The 23,818-nt window shown below is 41.0% G+C and overlaps 1 protein-coding gene and 2 long non-coding RNA genes across 6 annotated transcripts in view; 1 reads left to right on the forward strand and 2 right to left on the reverse strand.

Annotated features, from left to right (window-relative positions):
• Window positions 1–23,818, forward strand: part of LOC126295455 (zinc finger protein 708-like) — an 885,643-nt gene that overhangs the window by 234,286 nt on the left and 627,539 nt on the right. The gene's annotated exons all lie outside the window — the stretch shown is intronic.
• Window positions 1–23,818, reverse strand: part of LOC126295459 (uncharacterized) — a 1,097,875-nt gene that overhangs the window by 196,705 nt on the left and 877,352 nt on the right. The window lies entirely within an intron of this gene.
• Window positions 12,900–23,818, reverse strand: part of LOC126295461 (uncharacterized) — a 107,158-nt gene continuing 96,239 nt past the window's right edge. The window contains exons 2-3 of the long non-coding RNA XR_007552494.1: window positions 13,520–13,635; window positions 12,900–13,026 (exon numbers count right to left, since the gene is read on the reverse strand). This is a non-coding gene — a long non-coding RNA (uncharacterized LOC126295461). The remainder of the gene's footprint in view (window positions 13,027–13,519; window positions 13,636–23,818) is intronic.

Raw genomic sequence — 23,818 nt, forward strand, 5'->3', positions numbered from 1 at the left:
TACGCGTGCTCCACAGGAAAGGAAGGCGAAAATTAACAATAAGTGGTACAATGGGATGTACACACTGCCCTGCACTTAACATTGGTCTGTGGGGTGTGGATGTACAACTCTGGTTTTCACAACCAGTGCACTTCCACCACATTACCTGGCTGACTCACAGTCCACCCAATAACTTCAACATTTTCATGTGTCTCTCTAAATGCACCTGCACTCTGCAGAAGTTCTTAAGGTACCCTCAGGAACTGCTAACTCAAGCTGGGCTCAATACAATGAGCTATTTGCCACAGTGCTTTAGTAAAATACATTTTGGAAAATTCTGAGTCAGCTGGGCAGCAAAGTGGAAGCACATTTGACAAGAGATCCGGATCGTAAGTAACAATTTAGCACAAAATGTTCCTCTATCTGATAATGCTTACAAACTGCACAATAAATAATTACACAAAATCAATTATTGTTGTTTATCACATATTTATGAATCTGGTAGCTCAAACTGTTGTCTCAATACAAAGACCCCATTACACATTTCATTCTAGATTAATTATTTAACTGATAGACTTGTGTTTTCCTGATTAATCCTCTACATCACCAATTAAAAAAAATTGGAAATGCGGATACATAATTTCCGGCTATTCCTTACAAGCATTGTTTAATCATTAAACCAACTAGGAGGACAAAAGTATTGTTTCATATACACTGTAACATTTATAATGTGTTTCCATATAATGCTTTGTACTTACATTTTCACACTGCTACTACTAATGGATACTTCATATGCACAACCATTATGCTACTTTCTTTCCATTTATCTTGTTGCTTCAGATGTTACCATTGCTACTGGAGTTTTTGTAGCAAGCCCTACAGGTTATACTCATAGAAAATCTCAAAGGAAATGGCAAGAAACATTTGCTGCATAAGACCAGAAAGTAAGTAAGTGTGTGTGTCCTATAAGTATTTGAGAAAGTTTCCCACATGAGTTTGCACTCAAAAATGATGTGGAACTAATCGAACTTTACCAGCAAAACAACGTGTAGATTATGTCAACGTCCCTCAGAAAACAGTAACAGAAACCATGATCACCTGTACAAAAGTTGGTGGAAATTTTAATACGCCTTGGAGCAGTTTCCAACCCATTACAAAATAAAATCCATTCTAGTATTCAGAGGTGGAAATCTTGATGTAGACACTACTAAAGTCCAATCATAATCCTATTTACACCGATAAAAATAATAACACGGAAATCTGACTCCAACAAACTAGGAAAGGGACAAATAAATACATGAGAAAAAGTTATAGAAAGACCACACAAAAAGCAAAACAGGTAAAGTAACACTAAGCATTCATGGCGGGATTTGGATTGGGAAAATACGTTAGCGAGACACAAACAAGATTTCAAAGAATACAACAATGCAACAGCTTAAAATATGTACAGCGAGGAAAAACTAATAAATACATAACAATTCCCAATGTTCACAGTGCTAATGCACTTATGTACTCTGTAAACCAGGGCTTCCCAACCTTTTCAGCTGGCAGACCCCTTCTTCAGTCAAAAATCCACGGCAGACCCTTAGTCAGTCAATAGCACAGTAACTTCAAATTTCAAAGCGAAACCCATAGGAACCGAAAGCTTCTTAATGCAGGTGCCATGTTCCCAATAACCCCCCCCCCCCCCCAAAGTATCAATAGGCTTTGGTTTAGAGATGAATGAAAACAACTTGAAATTAACGATCCAATTCGAATTCCCACTGTATCCAGATACTTGCTAGTGGATTTACTCTTTTTGTTCAACACACTATAGCCTGATCAAAATTACTTGGTAATTGAAATTTCACACGATGGAGCTTTCTTCCTCCAAGAGCAATCAATGTTACGTGCAAACTGTTCGTTGTTGACAAGCTGTCGTTTATGATCTGTTCACTTCCACTATTTTTCTATTATTGTGTAAAGAGCATGCATATTTCGTAACAGTCGTGTGTGTGTGTGTGTGTGTGTGTGTGTGTGTGTGTGTGTGGTTTTCCGTGAAATCCGAAGAAAAATTTTCAAATATGTGTAAAGTCTTCCTTTGGTCGACCACCCTCCTCATTCATTTCAACTGGAAACTTCCCTTGTAGTGAAGGCGATGGAGAAACTGCAGCCTTCTTCAATGATCCTGACTTCAGCCACCGATAAATGTTAGAAGTAATAAACTGGGCAAAAATCAACTTATGAAACAGGTAGTGCACTGCCAAGGCAAGTGTAACATTGAGTGATGCCTGGGGCCGCATACGTGCCTGCGAGAGCTGTGATTGGTCGACAAAACTCGCTCCTTGCATGCGTAAAAGGTTTCAGCGCATCTAGCGCCGTGAGCCAGCACACAAACGACCCCCGTATTGTTGCTAAACAATCGATCAGAGAACCCGCATTCTCTGGCACTAAACTGTGTATACGTTCTCACTTAGGAACCACAAAGGCTGCTTGGGGATACGACCTGAAGTAAAAGTACACGTTTTTCACACAAAAAAGTGATGAATTTAATTTTCACATTTTTATTCAATAATTTTACACTATTTGGTGAAAGGTGGCGGCGGACCCCCTAGAAAGAGCAGGTGGACACCTAAGGGGTCCGCAGACCACAGTTTTGGAAGCCTTGCTGTAAACAATTACAAACTAGCATTTTTGTTTTCAGACGATGCACTGTCATTTACGGCTCACTGATAGACTGACACCATAAACACACAAGAACTTGTCCATATAAAACAAAGATTACTGAAACTAGAGTATTACAGGGAAAAAAATTGATTAAAAACAAACAAAGGAAAGTCCACTGGACCTGACGGGATACCAATTCGATTCTACACAGAGTACGAGAAAGAACTTGCCCCCCTTCTAACAGCTGTGTACTGCAAGTCTCTAGAGGAATGGAAGGTTCCAAATGATTGGAAAAGAGCACAGGGAGTTCCAGTTTTCAAGAAGGGTCGTCGAGCAGACACGCAAAACTATAGGCCTATATCTCTGGTATCGATCTGTTGTAAGAATTTTAGAACATGTTTCTTGCTCGCATATCATGTCATTTCTGGAAACCCAGACTCTACTCTGTAGGAATCAATATGGATTCCAGAAACAGCGATCGTGTGAAACCCAACTCGCTTTATTGTTTCATAAGACTCAGAAAATATTAGATACAGGCTCCCAGGTAGATGCCATTTTCCTTGACTTCCGGAAGGCGCTCAATACAGTTCCACACTGTCGCCTGATGAACAATGTAAGAGCGTATGGAATATCAGACCAGCTGTATGGCTGGATTGAAGAGTTTTTAGCAAACAGAACACAGCATGATTCTCTCAATGGAGAGACGTCTACAGACGTTAAAGTAACCACTAGCGTGCCACAGGGGAGTGTTATGGGACCATTGCTTTTCACAATATATATATATATATATAAATGACCTAGTAGATAGTGTCGAAAGTTCCATGCGGCTTTTAGCGGACGATGCTGTAGTATACAGAAAAGTTGCAACATTACAAAATTGTAGCAAAATGCAGGAAGATCTCAGAGGATAGGCACTTGGTGCAGGGAGTGGCAACTGATCCTTAACATAGACAAATGTAATGATTTGCGAATACATAGAAAGAAGGATCCTTTATTGTACGATTATGATAGCGGAACAAAACACTGGTAGCAGTCACTTCTGCAATATATCTGGGAATATGCAAACGGAACGATTTGAGGTGGAATGATCATATAAAATTAATTGTCAGTAAGGTGGGTGCCAGGTTGATTTTCATTGGGAGAGTCCTTAGAAAATGCAGTCCATCAACGAAGGAGGTGGCTTTCAAAACGCTCGTTCGATCTGTACTTGAGTATTGCTCATCAGTGTGGTATCCGTACCAGGTCGGGTCGACAGAGGAGATAGAGAAGATCCAAAGAGGAGCAGCGCATTTCGTCACAGGGTTATTTGGTAACTGTAATAGCGTTACGGAGATGTTTAGCAAACTCAAGTGGCAGACTCTGCAAGAGAGGCGCCCTGCATCGCGGTGTAGCTTGCTGTCCAGGTTTCGAGAGGGTGCGTTTCTGGGTGAGGTATCGAATATATTGCTTCCCCCTACTTATACCTCCCGACGAGATCACGAATGTAAAATTAGAAAGATTCGAGCGCGCACTGAGGCTTTCTGGCAGTCGTTCTTCCCGCGAACCATCTGTGACTGGAACAGGAAAGGGAGATAATGACAGTGGCATGTAAAGTGCCCCCGCCACACACCGTTGGGTGGCTTGCGGAGTATGAAAGTAGATGTAGATGTAGAGGCCCAGATATAGCAATTTTCAAATATCCAACAAATTCGTTGCAGTAAGAAAAGTCCACTGAAGATGAGCATTTGCAATGAACCAGACATGGGATCCAATAATCTTCTCTAAAACAGGACATCAATTTCTTAAAGACCATTCACTAATCTCAAAGTATCCCAACCATTGTTCGACCTAGCCCTGGACAAAATAACGAGGAAATGCCAATAATAGCTGTCAACCATAATACAAGAATAACACAGATCATGATAAACATATTCTACTTAAAACTGGCAAAAAGCATACGAGCAAATAATCACGTCAACAACCATAATACAAGCGAAACTTGCAAAGAAAAAATGAATAAAGCATAATTCCCCGCCCCCTCCCACCCAAAGTCCACTGACTGAATATCTCTCTCTCTCTCTCTCTCTCTCTCTCTCTCTCTCTCTCTCTCTCTCTCTCTCTCAACATTGTCCTAATTATGTTATTTAGCATGCGACATTACCACTAAGGGAAGTCCATCACTTACAGCATTTGATTTTTCTAGCCTCACAGAACATATCTTCATCATTTCGAGAACTTCGTCTAATGCATCATCGTCGCTGCAATTGTAGGTGAGATTTGTAATACACTTACAAATCTCTCTCACCTCCCGCTTCCGTGAAGAGCGAGAACTTACTGTATTGTGTATTTCGCCTGCCTCCTCGTCGCTACTCACATTGGTGTCTTGTGACTATACCACAGCACTCGTATGGGCTGCGCAACTACTGTTCACTCCAAATCCCTAAGTCTCGTCGACGTATATTAATGGACTGGTTCTGTATTCTTTTTCAACTTTCTCAATTCCCACCCAGGATAATGAATGAATATAGCACAAAAATGTTTGCACAAGTGCCTTGATTTCTGGAAATCTTCACAACTATGGCTAGGAATTGAGAAATTCACTAGATACGGTTTGTCCTTTGGCACTGTACTTTCGACATAAAACAATCCTTCTTCCATCATCTTGACTGATCTTACACTAAATTAAATTTCTGCATCAGAATATTTTCTCATAACATGATCTATAAATATGTATCTTCTTGTGCAAAAAAACAGGGACCTATTCACTGTATAATTTAACAATAGAATTCTTAACATAATATTTTCTGATCGAGCTTGGAATAAAACTATTTACTACGACCCTGGCCACTCCTGTCAATGATCGGCCTGAATTGTGCTTAAGAAAAACTTTTTTTACTGTTCTGTTCAGTGAACCGACATCATTTGTGGTGTTAATAGTGGGAAAGTAGCCCTTGGGTTCGAAAGCCTTCATCCATCTGTGATGATGTATTAGCCACTGCTTTTGAAAGTGAGAAGGAGCTTTCGGATTTCTACGAAATGCATCAATGGTTTCCATTACATCTACATGAGCCCTGTGAAGTTCTTCAGATTAAAATGCAGCAGTTTGATGCCACAGCTTCAGAATTTTTGCATTGTCATCTGGTACAGTCAGAGTGCCGCCTTTCCTCAATCATCTAAGCCAAGCTTGCTGCCGATGAGAGGCACACAAATGAACAACCGGTTGCGGAAATGTTGCTTCAATAGCACTTATTTGTGACTCAGAGAAGTCTGTAACCCAGTTGACGGGAGTCCAATCAGGGTTCTACCCCTTAAAAATTCACAGAGCTTATTGAATAGTATTCATATTTTCCACCTGTACAAAGAATATGCCGACTCGACTACAAAGTAAAGAACGTTCGTTTTAACCACCAAGAAAAATAACGGTATGTCGTCTTATGCATCTTATACATTGCATCTAGGAAAGCAGTATTACCATACATTCTGATAACAAAATAATAATAACTTCACTTCCCCATTACAAATAAGGTCTGAAGAAAAATCTGTCCCCTCTCGATTCCATATTCCACTGATATATTTGATTTTTCAATCCTTCTTGGTCAAAGACTTTATTCTTTAATTTAAATAGAGGTCTATGTATATAAGAATAAATTATTTGCTCAGTGCGCTAATATGTTGTGTTTATTCTGTCTGGCCTGTGCTCACTAGTGAAATGATTGTCAACAAACGTGTCCAGCTGCAGTTTAATAATAGTCAATGATGTTGTTCCACTCTTCACAATATTAAATATGTCTTGTGCAGGCAAATGATGTATGACACCGCTTGCTTTGACACTTCCTGGAGTACGTGTGTGGTGTAGGCGCCCCGGTGGTCACGGTCGCCTACGGTGGAGCGGTGACCTCTCCAGTTGTCATGATGCTAGGAAATGACTGTGGACGCTTCAGAAGCGCCAAAGAAACATTATTAATTCATAACACCTTTATTCCTGCTGAGTACAATGTGCCAGCGTAACACAGGCTGGCTCAGCTTCGTGATATCAACGGCCTTCCCCGAGTCCTCTCTGACTCGTAGCGATGACACCAGCTCCGGGCAGCATCAGTCTTGCTAGCGCAGTGCCGCGTGCCGTGACTAGTGGAGGAATGCCCTTACTTAGGCCGCGCGTGACTGGCGGCGCCCGGCTTGCCTGCCGGCTTGGCTGCGGACAGCAGGCCGCAGCGCGAAGGAGGCTCAGGGTTGAAGTCCCGGCGCTGTCGGCACGAGAAGCGTTCTCGTAGTGTGGAGTGTACTCTATCCCACCCCTTCTTCTTCCCTGCTCCTCCTGGTGACTCGCCCGTGGTTGACGGGCGGAACAGGCTGCAATCCCCCAGTGTCGTCAGCTCACCCGGTTGTGATGGCGGATGCACGGGGCCTAGGCCCCAAACAATCTCGACGACGGCTCACTGATGTGGTCAGCATTGGTGGCCAGCGAGTCTGCCACGATGTCTGCTAATCCTGGGTTGATTATTGACATTGGTACCAGGGAGGACCAGAGCTGGTACTGTCCCCTCACGTCTGCTGCTGGATGGGCCGCCCTTAATGCAACATCTCCTTAATAAAGATTAACATTTCGATCACCGAGCTGAGCGCTACACAGCGACCCAGTACACGTCTAACTGCAAGTCTAACTGCGAGTGCCTTGTTGCTATCACAGCTGTCGTATTTAAAGGAAGCACGAGCGACGTCCTAACGTCATGCCCGTTTGTAATGAACGAATTCGTTCCACTTATACTGCTGATTCATCTGTCGTACTCGCCCCTTAGGTGTTCTTGCAACAGAGTTACGTGTTGCTACAGCAGACTTACGCAAAGTTGTGAAATGCAGTACAGCTGACGCTGTACCTCTGACTTGCACCCTACGAAAGTCTCTGTCTAACACAAACCCGTGTGCTAAGCAATTCTCTCTCGCCTGTTGTGTGTCACTAGGCCATTGCCCCTGCGTGACGACACATTCCGATATATGTGCATTCCTTCTACCTCTTGGCTACCCTACTGCCTCTGGCTCTCGGCATAGTCAACGAAACTTTGACAATATTCCACTTTCCAATTCTTTACTATTCCGCAGGAGTACAGTGGCGATCTCCTGGGAACACAACAACGTAAAACTGTGGAAACCAAATGGTTTCTCTGCCAACTCCAAGACTTTTTCAGACAATCAGTCACCTTTAAACAAATAATAATCAATGTCAAGTCATCATTACATAAGTGACAAAATGCACAATGGACAACGCAACAGTTCTACAAGCATGATTCAGAAATTAAGTACTCACTCGTTTTTTGGTGCCCCAGATTAATTTATTGGCTTTATACAATTATCGTGGAACACTCTTATGGTCTTTACAGAAAGAATAGCAAGACAACCACTTTTTTGTGTCCATTAATACTTTACATTTTTTATTGGATTTACATGGTCAAGCTAGAAGTACGAAGTACAATAAAAATTATTTTTCAATTGGTTTAACTAACTTAAGCCTATGTTTCACAGAATTGAAACTTAACTTGCAACGTAGTTTTAGAGTACAAACCAGATGATCTGCCACAGAAATTTCTTTTTTCTTGTAATACTTAGGGCCAAGCACACATTATCTATGGGATACACCCACAATACAGACTGCAGATCCCATGAACTCAATTGGTACATTTCCACTCAAGTGCTGGAAAAGAGGCAAGCTTTGTCTGGAAAAAGACAACGAAATAAATACAAACAAAAACTATTAAAACTGTTACATTTGATTATTACAGGTATAAATACAACATCATACAGGAGAAAAGCATGTTTACACTACAAAATCTATATTATGCTATTAAAATTAAATCATTAAAATAGGGTTACTAAACAGACTGAGTCATCATGGAACTAAATTAACCCTAATTTTCACATATGAACAGATAATTTGTTACTTTAAAACCCACAATAGTTATTAAACAATTTAAGGCAACATTTCTTGCAAATTATCGAAATTAATCGCCACAATCAGTTGAAAATCAATCTCAGAAATGCATAAACTAAGGTAACACTACAACTGAATTTTTGGAAATCCGAAGTTACACACTGATTATTTCACTAAGTGACATAATGCTACGAAACAAGGAACAATCTAGTAGCAAACAGATAAAATACTGATATGAACCTAGTTATTAACTTACTTTTGGTTGCATCTGAAGACGTTCTCGCCGTGTTTGAGTAGCCAAGAGTCTTCAGTTTTTCGAAAAGTCCATCTAACTCACTAGCTGAATCTGAAATGCCACGAAACTGGCCCTCTCCTGTAACATTAAAATCCCGTAGCATTGTCTGAAATAGCATTTTGTAAGCATCTACTGGTTCAGGACACATTGTTCTGCTGCTCTCGTCTTTTACTTTCCCCTCTTTAGGGAAGTGTGAGGGGGAGTTTGTAGCCTTTCGGCTTTCACTTCCCCTGTGTACGTGTGTGTATGATTTTTCTGTACTTTTTTGGTGTCTGTGATATGTGATGACTGTTCTGTATGTGTCTCGTATTAGCCTGGGGTTGGCGAGATATTTGGTGTTATATGGGCAGGGAGCAGAATTTGGGATTTGGTATTGGGATTTTCTCTTCGATTTAATCGTCGAAGATCGTCATAGGGCGCTTGTGCTTATCACGGGACATGTCATGCCGACCTAGGGAGTGGATGACGCCGTTTCCCAATCCGGAAGAACCCTAAGAACCCTCGTAGAAGACCCTTGCCAGATCTTGGAAACGCTCTCTCAGGAGTGGGATATTGGCTGCGGCGTGCAGATCATCTGTGGGGAATCCAAGAGGTAAATGCAGTGCCCTCCTGAGGGCGCGGTTCTGCAGCCTCTGGAGTTTGTCCAGGTGCTGCTTTGCTGCGTGTCCTCAGACACGGCACGCATATTCCATTACTGGCCAGACCAGGGCCTGGTACACATTTACTGCTACTGGGCAGGAAAGGGAGCTGGTTGAGTTCAGGATAGAGTATAGGTTGGACATTCTGGCGCAGACCTTCCTGTGGACCTCGTCTATGTGTGGTTTCCACGTAAGATGAGAGTCCAAGGTTACGCCAAGATACTTGGCGGCTCTGCGCCAGGGAAGTTGGGTTCCGTTTAGGTGAAGGTGGAGGGGAGGACGTTGAGGAGCTTCGCCTTCCGAGCCTCCGGGTTATCAGCATTTCTGTGTCTTTTCAGAGTTGATGGTGATGCGCCAGCGATGGGCCCAGGTGTCTGTGTCGTCTAAAACCCTTTGTAGCCTACGAATGACCAGGTCCTGGTTCGCATTTCTCCTGTAGAAGGCTGTGTCGTCCGCGTACTGCGCAATGTGCACCAGGCGGGCCACTGGAGTGTCCGCAGTGTATAAACTGTACAAGATCGGCCCCAGGACCGATCCCTGTGGCACCCCAGCACGAATACGCCTTTCCAGCACGAATACGCCTTTTGGTGAAGGTGGCAGTTTCTACTTTGACAGATAAAGTCCTATTCGTGAGATAGCTTTTGATCAGCTGAACTATGTTCCCAGGGAACCCTTGTGTGTACAACTTGAAGAGTAGCCCTCTATGCCATACCGAATCAAAGGCTTTGGCCACGTCTAGTAGCACTATCCCGCAGCAGCCTCTGTGGTTGAAGCCCTCTGTGGCTGCTGCTTCAACCATTCTCATGACCTGTTGTGGTTAGAGTGGTTCTGCCAGAACCCGGTTTAGAAATCCGGCAGTATTTGCTCTCTGGTAATATGTTCATGTATGGGTCTTAGCAGGAGGCGCTCATAGATCTTGCTGAGAGTTGGCAAGAGGCTAATCAGCCTGTAGTGCTGTGGTAACAGAGGGTCTTTCCCTGGTTTGTGTATCGTGACCATTTGTGCATGTTTCCAGCAAGCTGGGACCTCTCGGGAGCGAGTAATCTCGTTAAGGACGTTCGTGAGGTGTGTGATCGCTGTGGGTGGGAGTTTTTTGACTAACTGGTTTGTGACACTATCGTGCCCTGGCGCCTTTTTTGTAGGGAAGGACCTGATTACTCTTGTCACGTCCTCAGGGGCAAAAAGTATAGGTTCATCCTCTGGGTCCTCCTCAGCATTGAGGAAGACAGCCAGTTGACGACTGACTACCTCTTCATGCTCTTCATCCTGGGGTTCTGCCGCTTGAAACTGCTTCTCGAAGGAGTCAGCGAGGGCGTTGGCCTTCCCAGCATGGCTGTAGACCAGTCCCCGCTCGCCGTGCAGTGGCGGCATCCGAGCGCGTCTTTTGTGAACTGTTTGGTTGCTTGCCATAGTGTATGATCGTCTAATTTGAGAGCTGTGAGGCGGTTTTGCCATTGCTGGTTTCTGTGATCATTGAGCGCTACCTTCAGTTCTCTCTGTAGACGATTGAGCAGCCTCCTGGTGGCTTGATGTCTGGTGATCTTCCACTCTTTGGCCACTCTGTTCTTATGTCGGATTTGCGGTGGAGGGCCATCCCTTTGTGGAGGAATGGCCTCTTTTGCTGCCTGCAAGATGGTGCCTGTTAGGTCTTGTAGCGCTTGTTCTATTGTTTCGGCAGTAGGTGGTGGAGCGCGAGCGATATCAGAGGCAACAGTTTCTTGGTATCGCTCCCAGTCTGTACGTTTGTAAGACGTCTGGTACTGTGGGAGTGCTACCCATTCTCCCACATCGACCTCTGGAATCACTAGGTTGTGGTCAGAGGACATTATGTTGATTGTCCTTGCGGCCACAAATCCTGCAATCCTCCTAGTGAGAGCTATGTCTAACACATCTGACCTGCTTCCATTTTTCGGGAAATGTGTGGGCTCGACTGGACCCCATGTTTCGAAGTGGTGGGTGAGCGCTACTTGTTTCACTTTGGCGCCTGCTCTGGAGGTTACTCTAGAATTCCAATCAGGGTGTTTGGCATTGAAGTCTCACTCTATTACGAGTTTGCCTTCAATTTGCCCTAGAGCAGCTACGTCTCCCTCGTCTATCTGGTCATTTGGGGGTCGGTAGACTGCAACAATTTTTAGGGGTCCGGTGGCAGTGGTTATTTCCACCGCCACTGCTTCGATTTTATTGGTAGCTGGCAAGAATACCTGGTGGTTGAGGATCCCTCTTTTTATGTATATGGCCACACCTCTGCCTTGTGTTGGCCTGTCTTTGCGATAGCTAACATAGTTGGGGAGTGATGCTTTTATTCCCGGTTTTAGGTGGGTTTCCTCCATCATGCATATGTCAATGGAGAACTCCTTCATGAGTTCTCTGAACTCGACCTCTTGATTAACAATGCCGTCTGCGTTAAAGACGCACATTGTGAGACCTTGGATGTTTGGTCGTCTATTCATGATGTGGTTTTGAAACTATTGAGGAAGTCGCAGAGGGGAGCGACTGCTGGACTGCTGCCTGAAGGGCAATGAGGATCTGTGTGTTCTGCCTCTGGGCTTCCCTGAATTCCTTCATCATTTCCATGACGAGGTTCATGGTCTGCACCATAGTGCCTAACAGCTGCTCCTAGGCTGTGGGCTGTGTGCAGGGTTCCCTAGAGCTTTCTCTGCCATGGTGGACCTGGTCATTGTTGCTGTGTATTTCCTGTTGTTGTTCTTGTGATGCTGCCTGGTGTTGTGGTGATGGGCCTATGTTTCCATGGCTTCTCGAGGGAGAAGCCACTTCTGCGTATGTTGCCCTTGGTGTGTCCGGCCTTGGTTTTAACCAGGCCTTGCCTGTGTGTGTGTCGTGTTTTGTTTTCTTGTGTGGCTGGATGGGATCGTGGTGTTTTGTTTGCGTGTGTGGAGGGCGGCCTTTGTGCCCTTTGCCTGCTGTGTGTGCTTTCACAATATTGCACGTTTTCCAACTCTCTTACTATTCTGTGACACAACAGTAGTTATCTTCTTAGAACATAACAACATAAAACCTTGTAACCAACTGGTTTTTCTGCCAACTCCAAGACTTTTTTCAGACAATCAGTCACCTTTAAACAAATAATAATCAATCTCAAATCATTATTACAAAAGTGACAAAATGCACAATAGACAATGCAACAATTCTACAAGCATGATTCAGAAATTAAGTGCCCACTCGTTTTTTTGTGTCCCTAGATTAATTTATTAGCTTTATACAATAATCGTGGAACACTCTTGTGGTCTTTACAGAAAGAATGGCAGGACAGCCACTTTTTTGTGTCCATTAATACTCTACATTTTTTATTTGATTTACATGGTCAAGCTAGAAGTATGAAGTACAATAAAATTTACTTTTCAATTAAGTTTGACTAACTGAAGGCTATGTTTCACAGGACTGAAACCTTTCTTGCAACGTAGTTTTAGGCTACAAACCAGATGATCTGCCATAGAAATTTCTTTTTTCTTGTAATACTTAGGGCCAAGCACACATTGTCTGTGGGATACGCCCTCAATACAGAATGCAGATACCATGAACTCAATTGGCACATTTCCACTCAAGTGCTGGAAAAAAGGCAAGCTTTGTCTGGAAAAAGACAACGTAATAAATACAAACAAAAACTATTCAAAATGTTACATTTGATTATTACAGGTATAAATACAACATCATACAGGAGAAAAGCATGTTTGCACTACAAAATCTATATTATGCTATTAAAATTAAATCATTAAAATAGGGTTACTAAACAGACTGAATCATCATGGAACTAAATTAACCCTAGTTTTCACATATGAACAGATAATTTGTTACTCTAAAACCCACAATAGTTATTAAACAATTTAAGGCAACATTTCTTGCAAATTATCGTAATTAATCGCCACAATCAGTTGAAAATCAATATCAGAAATGCATAAACTAAGGTAACACTACAACTGAATTTTTGGAAATCCGAAGCTACACGCTGATTATTTCACTAAGTGACATAATGCTACGAAACAAGGAACAATCTAGTAGCAAACAGATAAAATACTGATATGAACCTAGTTATTAACTTACTTTTGGTTGCATCTGAAGACGTTCTCGCCGTGTTTGAGTAGCCAAGACTCTTCACTTTTTCGAAAAGTCCATCTAACTCACTAGCTGAATTGAAAAGGCACAAAACTGGCTCTCTCCTGTAACATTAAAATCCCGTAGCATTGTCTGAAATAGCATTTTGTAAGCATCTACTAGTTCAGCACACATTGTCCCAAAGTATTTACTATTTAATCGGCTATCGTTACACAAGAAATGAGTAATCGAAATACACACAGTTCACATGCGCTCCCAAAACTCGATAGTCGAAAGCCAAATGGTGACGTCACAAATGCAGAAAGTAGTGTGAAAAGCAGGCTGCTTTCACTCGACACTAATCTCACTGTCTCCTGCAACGCTCGACACTCGACTCTTGTCTGCTATTGACCTAGGTGTCAGATACTAATATCTATGTTTGTTGGATCACGGACCCCTTACAACGTCCAAGATGTTGTGTAATTTGACCAAAAACAAGAGGTTAATTGTCATTCAACGCCGAGGGCAGAGGAAGGACCTCAACTACACATGCCACTAAAATCAGGTTTGAAATGCTTTGAGTGTTGGAAGATAGGCCACATCAGCCATATCTGTCTAGAATAATTAGTGATAGGTGACAATGAATCAAGGGATAAGTAGAGTAGGTAACTGGATTCCATGAAGGGCAGGAGTCACATACATGTCTGTAGGTAATTTACCTCTTGTCTGCTACCTTATTAATAATAAGCTGGTATACGCGCTTCTAGATTTGGCCAGCCCATTTTCACTATTAGCTCTCAATGGTTACTTTTGCATTGGCAACACAGCACATTTCCACCACAGCAGATCGGCCAGAACCAGCAAATCTTTCACTGCTTGACGTGTTAAGTACAATGGTTGTTGTATTGGGAATTACTGATTTTACATGGAAGATTTGACTTAGCATAATCGAGAATTTTGTGACAGAGGTTATTATCAGATCAGATAACATTGCTAAGATAGGATTACTTCGAAATTGGTGTGATAGTTATTTTGAATCCAATTTCATCTGCAGTAGTCATGTTCACTTTCGTCAATGTCAAGTAGAAATGTGTGTATTAGTGAGTCAATGTCAAGTTCTAGTGCCAAACGAGCACAGTAATTCAGATATGAGGCACAATTAGCAAACTTTTTCAACTAAAGACCGAATGAATCTTCAGAAGCTTTGTGATTAATTTCCTAATGTGAGGGGCAAAGAATTAGGCCTTATATATCTGATTAATTATATAACTGAAGTAACGAATTCTACATCAGCTAAGATGTCTCTTTTCAGTTTGTCTGCATCATGGATAAAGCAGTCAAAGCAAGTGGTAGAAAAGACGATTGAACAAGGTGCGATTCATCCATCATTATCACCCTATTAATCCCTGATATCTACTGTTGATAGACCACAAGGCGAAGTTCTAGTAGTAGTTCGTTACCGAAAACTGAAACAGATTATTCTGTATTCAGTTCCTGTTCCTTGATCTTCACTCAAGTTTTTCTTGGTTCAAAGGTGCCACTGTTTTTACAACTCCATTCTTGAACTAAGATATCTTTACACTCCACATCTAAATCGTTAACCACCACCAGCACATACTGGAATATCGTTGAATTTAATAGAATTCGCTTTGGCTTATCCATCAGCGGTGCTGTGCTGTCTCAGCTACCGGATAAGATCATGGATGGCGTTACGTTTGATTTTGTGTTGTAGTGTGCTAGAGTAAATCTATCGAAGCATATTTGAAACATGTAGATGAAGTTTTTGAAAGACTCCAGAAAGCTGGGTTACTGATTACTCCCAAGAAGGTTATGTTTACATGTCTACCAGTGCAATTTTTAGGGCACAGTGTTTTCTTGGAAGGCTGACTCTAGCTACCGAGAGAATAAACTCAATAATGGATTCTCCTACACCATCAGATCTGAAACACTGTAAGAAAATAATATTTTGTCATCAATCAATACTAAATGTTACAGCAGACATGCAGTTCAAGTCATTATCATACAGCTGGTAATTGTTATCCATGACATCAGTATAACCTGTCTCACAGAACAACAACCATCTAGCAGTATTGTATAATGCACAGGTTAAATGGTCACCACAGGTTACAGTTAACAAACAACTTCAAGAGCACAGTTAGCTGCATACCATAACACAGGTATTACCAGTACCAAACAGTAGCAGTGGTTACTATAAATTAGTAGACATACCAGAGATCGTTCAGTAATCTACACCAAAGCTGACTCTTAACCTAGAGTGGTCACTTGACATTTATTAATGTTAATGATTACAGTGTCATTTACAATTAAAGTAGTAGTAGTTTGTCATTTGATATCATTCACAACTACTGGGCAAATACCCTCCAATCCTAAAACTGCAGTAGCTGTAACTTATCTACATTTCCAGAATACGCCAGGGAAATAGTTCCTTTCTAATCACAAGCCTGGTCAGTAATGACAATGGAATACAAGCATATGAAGGTGGCCTTGCTAACAGTCAGCACACTGACGCTGGTTTACTGCTGGTATAATCAGAACAGCTCTAGCTGTTGGATTTTATGGTTAACATCTCAAGTTGCCCACTGAGAAAGTGGATGAATTGTGATAACATACATACATTGTCCCTTACAACCAATATTCAACACTTCACAGTGATCAGCCTGTAAAGCCAAACTACATAATGGCAGTACTCAAATCACACACAGATCAACACAAACCAACAAGTTCAATTAGACAATCACACATGTGTGCAATCCAAACCCATATAAGAAACACAAATAACAAGATGAAAAAAGTTCACAAAATACAGTCAGTAAAAATTCAATGCTTGGTCAGACACAGATTTTGCACTCCACATGTGCTCATACAACCCGAACAGGAACACTCCTGATTGAATGACAATTTAAACAACAGTGGCGAAGCCGGTCATAATTATGACAACCACATTCAACTACAGTTTCTTAACATTCTAATCAGTGTGACAAGCGATGCTGACTTTCCATACCAAATGGCTTCGAGAATTCATTCTCCAGCAATAAAATCATTGAGCGACTCAGGCAGTCACTGATATAAGGAATGAATACAAGATTGTAATCAGATTTCATAAACTCGAAGTTCTCAATAACCAATTGATAGTAAAAAACATCAGAACGATAAACTGTTGGTAACTGATCCCCCCACACATTTCGCATATGAGAAAGAAGAAAAAAACGTAAATGGATCAAAACATCTACCATATCTCACTGATGTAGCCTCAAAGGTATAGCAGAACCAGTTTCCAAGATGCGATGCACAACTGGCTGTGAACACATATGCTTACTGATCCACTGCAGCGGCATGTGGAAGTAACCTATCTGACGCTTTCACAGTTGACAAGTGATTAACCACACACACACCATCAGACGGCTGAGAAAAGCACTCAACATATTGCCGCTTTGAGGAAAATACTGAATAATCTGTTACCCCGTTCTCCTGCGTATGACAATATGATGGGAACCTGTCACATCAACATCTACATCTACATAAGCCACTTCTAGCCTCAACGATTCAAGGAGAAAGACACCCATTACCACAACCACTAGAGGAGGCACAAACAGCTGTTATTCAGCATCACGAGAGAGAAGACATCATCCCTGGGACACTCCAAGGCTGAAACAGCTGCCAGCCAGCGTTACTTCGAGAGAGGGCAATTTGCAGTAGGCAACAGGATTTTAAAGTCCTTGAAAGACAGGACCACTTCACACAGGAGTAAATTTCTTCGGAACTGACTGTAAGGTTTTAAAAAATTGTATGAGATTTCTTCTGTATGTGTGACTACCTGCTTCACAGAGCTTTTGCTAAATATTTTTTAAATTATAAGTAGGTAATTCGATGACACAGGGAAAGAACTGGTGATAGATATCACAGATTTTTCACCACTACGCAATGAAGAATCCTTCTAAAAGCAAAACATGTTTAACTGTGCTGTCTGATTAATTTACATATATACTGACTTCATTTTAGATTAATATCCTCCTGAGACCCGGTCCATGTTACATATACTGTTTCGTTAACTGTGTAACAGCTAGTGTCAGCTTCTGGCGCAAAGAGGGAATTTTTTAAACTCCCTTAGGGTACTATCAACACAATGTTCACATCCAGAAATTTTACATCATTAATGTACTTGCTACTGGAACAAAACCTAGTGGCCACATAGTGGGTGTTGCACTTTGAGGCATCTTTGTTTTACGTTCCAGACTTTGGACTGACACTTGGAGAGTTAGGGACAGTTATTTACAGTACAGGTATATATGCTATTTACTTCAGTCCATCACAATACTCCAGTCACACAGAAAAGTGTGATTGCGTAGAACTGAAAGAAACTGTATGATGTATATTGAAACATCATCTGTCAGCAATACTAAATTTTGTCGAAAGTGCTGATATTGAACTGTCAGTGAAATCGTTTACTCTATAATAAGATAGCACTTGTTGGCTTCAGAGTAAACGTAAAAGTGTGCTGAAAGTCCGACAGCGTAGCTACAATCAAACGGACCTTGCATTCTGCAACAGCTAAATGATACTCAAGCACATGTATCAAACCAGCTATAGTGGGTAAAACCTCAGCAAAAGTGAATTGCAGTAACTTGCCGTAATACACGACCCAGAGCATGGTGAGCTTCAACTATTTTGTCAGTGTAGTTCAGTCTGAGCAATAAGAATGGTATGTTGAGCCATTAATTGCTTCAATTCCTTTAACAGCCACTTTGTGTTGTACGCAGCAGCAATGTCTCTCTATAAATGTAATCTAACAATCCATTGCTGTGCGTTCTAACAGTAAGCTGCTTTTCATCATAACGGTCTCGCTTTTATCCTCATTAATGACATTGCACATAACTTTGCTCTGCTTTCATTCTAGTTGGCAAAATGTCTTCACATGCCTCAATAAACCATTCTCCGGTACAGCATTTTCCTGAAAATTATTTTTACACGTCAACATCTCAGCTGTCCTTTTGACTTGTTAATCTCTTCTGTGAGCTTTGTAAGATATTAAAACCACTATCTGACACAACACTGCTAGATTAACCATTAAGGTCTTCTCTGTCTAACTCGAACAACTTAACATCAGTTATACTGTTGTGTTTTAAATAACTGGAATATGAAGGTGTCATGTGGAATGTGTTCTAATCTTAAATATAAAACAGCACTTCAGCCGTATCTATTAATTCATGACTCAAGGGAATTTTATATACTTCTATTAGAGTATTTAAATCTTGATTTTACTTGATACAATTACCTTTGAACAGTATATGTCGTTGGTCCATGTCTGTAGAGATTTTTTTTTTTTACAAATTCAGCTACAAAAATTTAGATAAACATGTTATGTCCTATAAAAGAACTGTATCAGTCCTTAGTCTTTTGAGAGACTTGTGAGGAAATGCCTACACTAAAACACTAACTTGTATTTCGCAACAGAAATTGCTGACATCTCCATTGCCTTATCTAACAAGGTTTTGCAGGCGGGAAGGTGCACACTGCCTCAGAAATGAAATTCTAGCAGGCCTAAATAACAGAAACTATTCAGACGATGGTATAGACCTTAAAATTCCATTGGAAACAAAAATGTTATGGCATTATTGGCAACTGTCTTGTGCCACAGTAGTGCAAATTAAAATGTGCAGTCCCACAACTGTTTGTATTGTGTGTACTCATATTCTTACTACACATGAGCGATCTTCAATGACTTTCGATTGCTGTTCAATTTCTGTAAGGTTTACTGTTGATTCTGGCCAATGGCCTTTCCACAATGGTAACACCATTTCCCATCAAATCACCAAGGTTAAGTACTGTCAGGCTGGGCTAGCACTTGGATGGGTGACCATCCAGTCTGCCATGCACTGTTGGCAAGTGGGGTGCACTCAGCCCTAATGAAGCAAAGTGAGGAGCTACTTGGCTGAGAAGTAGCTGCTCTGGTCTTGGAAGCTGACATACATCCAGGAGAGCAGTGTGCTAACCGCATGCACATCCCTTCTGTGACACCTGTGTTCTGAGGATGACACGACAGCTGGTTGGCACAGTTGGGCCTTCGTGGCCTGTTTGGGCAGAGTTTAGTTTTGTTTTAGTTTTCTGTTCATTCTAGCATACCAGTCAAAGGTAAAAAATTTGATCATATCAGATGGCCCAGGATAGCTTGTTACTCAGGTGATCAACCGATTCACAGCAAACAGTTAAAGGACACAAAGATTTATATCATATAGTCTTACATACTAAAAATGATCTGGATTCCAAAATGTATACCGTTGTTCATACAGTAATTTAAACTCCACATTAAGATTCCTTTTGGATCCACCAGAACAAATGCCTAAAATGTAGTTAAGTCATAGCTAATTAATAATGATGTTTAGTTTAGTATGTTTTGCTCTCAGACCTATCTATTTTTATGCTGAGATGAAACCAAGGGTGTTGGGCTATTTTGCATGCTGTTATTTCTTGTTTTCTCATTCAAATGAAATAATCTTTATTATTTTGAGCTCCACAGTTCATTCATACTAATACTAATAAGAACCACCACAGCTGTTCTGATATGCAGTTTTGTGTCATGGCTGATTTTGTTCATTAGAAAATCATCCAGTCGCTGAACCGTACCAGTGTCATGGTTTACGATTTATAAGTGTCTTTTGTAAGATCAGAAGTGAAATCTGGAAATGATGAACATATAAACGTTCTGTCAATTGCTTAATAGATGCAGTCCGAGCAGTAAGTTCACAAAATGTGGCATAGTGAGTGCACAGCATACCATGTTGTCTTCCTGCTCTGTTCTTGCTTTCAACATTGCCTCCCTGTAACCTTCCCCCAACCTAAAGCTTTCACCCTTTTAAGCCCAGTAGTCACAGGAATGTAACATTGCAAGAAGAATATTTCAGTGCACACGAACACCGAAAACTATTGCAAGAAGAATCTGACAGTGCACTCGAACACTGAAAACTCTTTCAGAGTGACAGCATTTTTACTGATTTACATAAATAAACTTAGGTAGCATAAATCTGGATAGCTTTATGGACTATACTGATAGCTTATTGTTAATTTATTAGAAACATTTTGTTCATATGATATCTCTGTCTTATATTGATGTACACCACAACTCCTTCATATCCATGATGGTTCTCCATCTTGATGAGACCTGCAGAAAAATAAACGAATGAATGCCATATAGCTTCTGGCCTACTTGAAATTTCCTCAGAAGCTATAAGTTCTCTGGGAGAGAAGTATATGACAAAATTATTCTGCCTGATAAGCGAGATATATATTAAAGGTGAAATACTCTCACACTTCGGGAGCAGTGTAATAATGCCAGTTCCAAAGAAGTTAGCCACCGACAGATGTGTATGTTTATGAACAATCAGTGTAATGAATTATTGTTGTCAAATACTAATTCAAATTATTTACAGAGAGATGGAATTACTTCTTAAAGTCAGTTTGGGACAAGATCAGTTTCAGTTTTAAGGAATATACAAATACTAGAAGCGCAAGGCTTATCTTAGGAAATACGTTGAAGAATAGCTATATGTTTAAGAACTGTCAACCCACATTTACAGAATTTATAAATGCAGAGACATTTTTGACAATGTTAAGTGTCAGATGTTCTTTGGAATTTTTATCATTTTTATCATGGATAAATTGAAGGGAGTGAATGTTTGTCTACCACTTGGACACATACTAGACTGTAGTTCTAAGAATCAAAACACAAGGAAAGTAAGAAGTGTTGTAGCCTACCAGCATGTTGCTCAGTATGGACATTGCATATGCAGTAAAGGATAGCAAAGAAAAATTTGGACAGGGAATTAAGGGCAAAGAAGATAAACTGATAAACTGAAGGTTTACTGATGACAATGTAATTCTGTCAAGGGTGGCAAATGGCTTAGAAATATTAGTTGGAGTGAATGTCTATTGCATTCAAAAGAGTTTATAACATTAAGATACAAAAAATTTGACAAGGATGTTTAAATGGAATCAGGAAATGCTGAGGGAATTAGATTAAGAAACAGGACACTAAAAGTGGTAGATGAGTTTTGCTATTTGGGCAGCAATGTAGTTAATGTTGGGCAAAGTAGAGATGATATAAAATGCAAACTGGCAATTGCAAGAAAAGCGTTTCTGAAACAGAGGAAATTGTTAGTAAGTAATATAAATTTAGATATTAGGGAATGTTTTCTGATGGTACTCATTGGAAGTGTAACCCTGTATGGAAGTCAAACGTGGACAATGATCAGTTCTGACAAAAAGAGAACAGAAGATTTTGAAATTTGATGGCAGAGGAGAATGTTGAAGATAAGATAGGTAAGAGGAACAGTATTTAAGATGGGTAGACAGCATAACGAATTAAGAGCAACTGTATTGGAGTAGGAGAAAAGAAAATTATCTCCATATATCCTCTCCAAGCCAGCATATGGTGCATGGTGGAGGGTGCCTTGTACCACTACTAGTCATTTACTTTCCTGTTATACACGAAAATGGACCGACAGATAAATGATGTTCTATTCGCCTCCATATGAGCTCTAATTTCTCTTATATTTGTGGACCTTACATGAAATGTACTCTGGCACCAGTAGAATCGTTCTGCTGTCACTTTCAAATGCTGGTTCTCTAAATTTTCTCACTAGTACCTCACAAGGAGAACACTGGCTTCTCTCCACGGATTTACATTTGAATCCATGAAGGATTAAAAAAATGGTTCAGATGGCTCTGAGCACTATGGGACTTAACATCTGAGGTCACCAGTCCCCTAGAACTTAGAACTACTTAAACCTAACTAACCTAAGGACATCACACACATCCATGCCTGAGGCAGGATTCGAACTTGAGACCATATCTGTCTTGCGGTTCTGGACTGAAGCATCTAGAACTGCTCGGCCACCATGGCTGGCCACGAACGATCTCCATAATACTTGCATGCTGGTCACACCAAACAGTAACAATTCTAGCAGCATGTCTCTGAATCCGTTTGATGTTTGTCTTTAATCAAACCTGAAGGAGATCTGATGCTGTCCAGCAGCACTCAAGAATTGGTCGCACTAGTGTTGCAATGTGGTGTCCCTCATACATTAGCTATACCTTCCTAAAATTCTGCCAACAAACTGAATACGACCATTCACTTTCTCCACTATTGTCGTTACATGTTCGTTCCATTGCATTTCAGATTTCAATGTTATATTGCATATTTAATCTATATGGCGGTGTAAAAGAGTACGCTGCCAATGCTGAGTTCAAATGTTACAAGAATCCTTTTCCTTCTCGTCTGCATTAACTTACAGATCTCTATATTTAGAGTAAGCTGCCTTTCGTCACACCAACTAGAAATACTGTCCAAGTCATCCTGTATCCTGCTATGGTCACTTATCGACGACATCTTCTCATACACCATAGAGTCATCAGGAAATTGCTTGTCATCTTATCTGACAGATCATACATATATAAGAAAAAAGAAACGGTCCTATCACACTTCTGATGAACACTCGCCATCGAGGACAACATACTGGGTTCTATTACTTAAGAAGTCTTCAAGCCACTGGCAACTTAATTCACTAGTTCGGACCTTCGTTAATAGTTTGCAGGGGGACACCCTGTCAAATGGTTTCCAGAGATACGTGGACTCTATCAGTTGCCCTTCATCTATGGTGTTTAGGATATCACGTGAATAAAGGGTAATCTGAGTTTCGCACGAGCGGAGCTTTCTAAATACATGTTGATCTGTGAACAGAAGCTTTCTCTCTAAAGGAAATTTATTATATTCGAACTCAGAATAAGTTCGAGAATTTTGCAGCAAAACAATGTTAAGGTTTGCGGTCTGTGATTATGTGGGTCAGTTATTTTACCCTTCTTATATATGGGAATCGCCTGTGCTTTTTACAGTTGCCTGGGCGAGAGATTCACGACAAATGCGAGTTGAGTAATGGGCCAAAGCTAAGCATACTTTCTGTAAAACTGAACCGGTATTCCATGCGGACCTGGTGACTCATTTATTCTCAGTCCTTCTAGGGATGTCTATTACTGTCCTCGGTATGGGAGTCATTGCAGCGGTCCAATGATGTTATGTTTGTACGATCCTCCTGTGTGGATGATTGCTTAAAAACAAAATTTGAAACCTTATCTCTATTTTGCTGTCTTCTATTGCCCCACCCGACAAGTCGACGAGTGACTGAACAGAAGTCTATAATTCGCTTAGCAATCAAAGTTATCTCGCATTCTCAGCAGAACCTTTCGCTAAGGTATTGAAGAAGTTGTTGTATGCTTCACATATTGTTCTTCTGACAT

Source organism: Schistocerca gregaria, chromosome 11, assembly GCF_023897955.1.
Source record: "Schistocerca gregaria isolate iqSchGreg1 chromosome 11, iqSchGreg1.2, whole genome shotgun sequence".
In the NCBI taxonomy this organism is placed as follows: domain Eukaryota; kingdom Metazoa; phylum Arthropoda; class Insecta; order Orthoptera; family Acrididae; genus Schistocerca; species Schistocerca gregaria.